Below are 5,115 nucleotides of genomic sequence, written 5' to 3' on the forward strand. Positions count from 1 at the left end.
CACGTGGCTTCTCTCAGTCTCTTTGGGGAAGGGGGGTCCAAAGCACAACCTGCGTTCTCGCCCCATGTCGCAGTCACATTTTGCCAGTAAAACGGACGCCAAATGAGCGGTGTTGTGAATTGAAAAGTGTGCCGAGGCTGGCTTGGGTCTCTGCACAACATCCTTCTTATTTATGTATTGCCGTTGGGTGACAATGTGCTTTTACAGAGTGACGTAAGCAAAAAAAAAGAGAGAGTCCTGAGCCCTCAAAATCTTCCAGCATAATTTATCAATGGGAGAGGAAGGGAAAGGAATTGTGCATACTGAGATTTTATTTTGGTGTAGAACGAGAGGACTCTGCAGGTTAAACTATGAGCTTCAGAAGAAACTTTGTTTTTTGTCTCTGGCTTTCCCAAAAGCTTGGAGAGACGCTGCAATTTCATCGCCTGGCTGCACAACAGCTTTGCTAGTTCTCCCTCCACCCAACTGCGTTACGCACCCACATTCATCCTTGAACTTTTGCTTCCAAGCCTATCGGGCACTGCAGTTGTTTGGTTGGTTTTTTTGCTTGTTAGCGTTTGGTTGCTTCATGGGCAAATAGGTCTGAGAAGAGATTAGGGATTGGAGCAGTGAGCCCTGACCCTTTGCAAAGGAATTGATGCCTCTGAAGCTGGGGGCGCATTGTGCACTTGCGCAGTTCCGAGGGAAGGAAGTAAAAGGGGGCGGGGTGCTTACTTGCCGGACGAGAGACGCCAGGAAAGCAGTTTGAGGAAGAGATCAGCAGGCAAGGTGTAGAGCTTTCCTACAGAAACCAACCTTCCCTTTCTAATAAAAGCAGTAATCTACCGGACTAGCACCCTCTGGTGTGAGAAAGGTGGAACTGTCAGGAAGCCAAAGGAAAAAATGGCAGAGTGAATTCCTCGTGACGTAGTAATACTCATATGCAAGCTTAAGTTTTTATTTTATTTTAAACTCCTCTGAAACTTCTTCCTGCCATCAGAAAGGTGGGGTCCTGCTCACGTGCTTATCTCTGATGCATGTTTTAAAAGTGCATTCTGAAATAAACAAGCCTGTTTCGTTTTTTGCTTTTTTTTTGTAAATCCTCCCCCCACAAAAAAGGAAAATATTGATCCTCGGGGTCCCAATTCCACAATTATAGGGCCTAGAAATATAGAGGGTGGCGCTGTGAGTTAAACCACAGAGCCTAGGGCTTGCAGATCAGAAGGTTGGCGGTTCGAATCCCCACCACGGGGTGAGCTCCCGTTGCTCAGTCCCTGCTCTTGCCAAACTAGCAGTTCGAAAGCACATCAAAGTGCAAGTAGATAAATAGGTACCGCTCTGGCGGGAAGGTAAACGGCGTTTCCGTGCACTGCTCTGGTTCGCCAGAAGCGGCTTAGTCCTGCTGGCCACATGACCCGGAAGCTGTACGCCAGCTCCCTCGGCCAACAAAGCGAGATGAGCTCCACAACCCCAGAGTCAGTCACGACTGGACCTAATGGTCAGGGTTCCCTTTACTGCAGGAGTAAGGACTTAAAACATTGCTTAGCTGGAGCAGAGCAAGATTAATCAGCTCCAGCTATTCTGTGTCCAGGCAGATGCTCAGGAGATTGGGGCATACAAGAAGACTCCTGTATCTGGATCACACCAAAGGCCCATATAGTCCAACGTCGTGTTCTCACAGTGAGCAACCAAATGCCCCAATGGGGAGCAGGACCCGGTCAGGACCTGAATGCCACAGTGCCCCACTCCACAATTGTGATTCCTCTGCAACTGGCATGGGAGGCAGAGCATGGCCATCCTGGCTGGTAGCCATCGATAGCCTTTCCCTCCATGAATATGTCAAAATCCTCTTTAAAGTCATCCAAGCTGGAGGCGGCCACTACATCTTACTGGAGCGAATTTCATAGTTTTAACCAAGTGCCAACGTGAGAAAGTTCATTTGTTCGCCTGCCCCCAGCCTTCATGGAGCATGGGACAAACTTGTGGTTTGTTTTTTTAAAAAAAGAGATCCTATTCTGTCTTCTAGTTCACTTCTCATATGGTATTCATACCCTCCCCTGTTTTTTTATTTATTCCTTCCAATTCTATGATTTGTCTCAGTGAAGATCCTCTCTTAAAGGCACATTAACTCTTGTCCGTGGGAAACAACTCCAGCCTCCTGACGTGGCTGATGTTTTCAGCTCCTGGATTTGGCCTAGAGAGGACGGGGGCTTGCAGGGAGGGCTTGCTCATCGTCCCCCAAGTTTGAGAAGGCATCAGGGGGGGGGCACAAGGCAGGGGAGCAGCTTGGAAGATGGGAAGGCTATATCAAGTCATGTAGCTCTGTAGTAACCACACAGACTGGCAGTAGCTCTCCAAATTTCAGAGACGCAGGGGATTGAACCTCAAACCTTCTGCATGCAAGGCAGCAGCTGTTCTACCATTGAGCTGAGGCCCTTCCCCTCTCTCTTTTAGGGTTCGAATGTGGAGGCTCCCTACTCCCCACCCCCGTTACAACTGGAAACTCCTTTGGCCGATCATACGCTTGCAAGCTGCCTTGAATTCCTGCGTGGCGGAGAGGTGGGATATGAAACAAGGTTCAATTCTTGCCGGTGTCCCACTGATGGATTGCTTTGTGGGTATCAAGGATGTCCCAGAGCACCGGTGAATCTTCTCTCTCTCTTTTTGTAGATACCAAAACTGTCATTCCAGCACTTTGGTGGGAGGAGAGAATAATTTCTTCCTGTTGATTTTGGGAAAGCTCGCCCTTGGTTCTGAGCTAGTTTTATTTATTAAACACGAAAAGGAAATCCCAGGGAATCTGTGTTTATGCATTTAACTATTTATACCATGTTCGGTTGAAATAAAGTTTCCCTTCTGACATAGGCTGGGCTTGTGCGTTTCCCTGTTTCCGCTATTATTATTCTCAGGGGGGTTAAGTTTGCACATATCGACAGCCTCGGATGGAGGAACCCACTCTCCCAATCCCAAAGGTTTCTCTGGCAGAAAGGTTTGTTGATTTGGATTTTCAAGTAGGTGATATTATTATTATTATTATTATTATTATTATTATTATTATTATTATTTATTTGGCAGAAGCACTCCCAGCACTGTACGCATTGGTAAGGTTTTTCTCCTGTGTTCTTTTGTGCATTGTCCAGTGGGTATTCTGATGGAAGCTGGATCATCTTAGTTTGAGAAGTGTCCCACAGAAACACAGAGGCTTTGCTGGTGAAAGGGGAGACTCAGACATAGTTTTGAACATTTTTTTTATTCAGCTCTGAGAAGGAACAGGAAACACAGAACACAATGTCCCTTTGTGTTGAGGACCTTAACACGCACATACTCATATATATATATACTCTCTCTCTCTCTCTCTCTCTCTCTCTCTCTCTCTCTCTCTCTCACACACACACACACACACACACACAGAGGAGAGAGAGAGAGAGAGATATTTCCAGCTTTCTGCCACATGCTTGTCATTCTCTAGCCATAGGACCAAAACACAAGGCCAGGGCGAAGCTCTTGGGCAGATGGAGCCATCTCAGCAGCTCCCATTGAATTCTGTGGGATAAATTAAACTAGCTACAGTCTGGCTTGTGTGCAAAACTTGCTCTTGAATCCACATAGCTATCGTTCATGGCAGGAACATGCACCATCAGCCCTCAGTAGCCTGTGCATTTGCTTTCCTCCATATTACTGAATGGGTATCATTCCATCTTTATCAACTTGCTGCAGGTGGCGCTGTGGGTTAAAGCCTCAGTGCCTAGGACTTGCCGATCAAAAGGTCGGCGGTTCGAATCCCTGCGGCGGGGTGCGCTCCCGCTGCTCGGTCCCAGCGCCTGCCAACCTAGCAGTTCGAAAGCACCTCAGGGTGCAAGTAGATAAATAGGGACCGCTTACCAGCGGGAAGGTAAACGGCGTTTCTGTGTGCGGCTCTGGCTCGCCAGAGCAGTGATGTCACGCTGGCCACGTGACCCGGAAGTGTCTCCGGACAGCGCTGGCCCCTGGCCTCTTAAGTGAGATGGGCGCACAACCCCAGAGTCTGTCAAGACTGGCCCGTACGGGCAGGGGTACCTTTACCTTTACCTTTAAAGCCTAGTTTTGCCCCTGGAGCTGGCTAACTTTGCTCTCATGTCGAGGGGTAAGCCCAAGCCATGAATCTGAGGCAAGCTGGTGATATAATTGGCCTTGTGGAACTGGCCTGAGGTGCAAATTGCAGGAGACCCACCCACTTTCCCTCAAGGCGATGTCGTCATCGACAACCCGAGTGCGGCTGTTTCCATATTTAGGTGCTACCTAAATTAAGTGAAGCTGCTGCTTTTTTTTTGGAGCGCTCATAACTCATTGGGTTGGGAGACGAGAAAAGCGAGTTTTCAGCAGCAGGAAGTTGCCTTTTCCTGAGTCAGACCATTGGTCTGTCTAGCAAGGTATTATCCGCACTGATGGACAACTGCTCTGTCCAGAGTTTCAGACAGACAGGCTCTCATTGCCCTACCTGGAGATGCCAGGGATTGAACTGGGACCCTTCTGCATGCCAAGCAGGTGCTCTAAGCAACTGAGCTGCGGTTCTTCCCCAACATTTCCTGAGGCTTTGCTTGGGAGAGTAGGCTGAGCCTTAAATCCATAAGCCTGCCCGACTCCTTCCCTCCTTCATTCTAGACCAGGCTTCTCCAACCTAACCCCCTCCAGATGTAGTCTAAAACATCTGTAAGGGAGCCAGGTTAGCAAAGGCTGTTGAAATTCCAACAAATGTAACGTGCAGCAAAATCCTATACATGTCTGCTCAGAAGCCCCATTGACTTCAATGGATTGCAGGCTTAGCTCTCTAACTGGGTATAAGGCGATCATTTTTAAATTTTACACACACAGCTCAGGGCTGTGTGCTTATCTGCCTTTTAAAAACCGAAACTCTACAGCAAAGGAAAGCAAATGCTGGAACCTGAATAAAGTATGGGTTGATATATCATAATGTATGCTGCAGATTACCTGACCTGATTCTTACTGCTTGGACTAATGTGCAGGTTTGAACTGGATTATCCGCTAGTTTTTTTAAAACTTCCTGAATGTTCTGGTGCACTTGTTAGCTCAAAAAAGAAGGAGCATCAAAACAGTAGAAATGTGTGCTTTGAGAGAAAATACATTCAAAACGTCATA

This window comes from Podarcis cretensis (assembly GCF_951804945.1).
Source record: "Podarcis cretensis genome assembly, chromosome: 8".
Classification (NCBI taxonomy): Eukaryota; Metazoa; Chordata; class Lepidosauria; order Squamata; family Lacertidae; genus Podarcis; species Podarcis cretensis.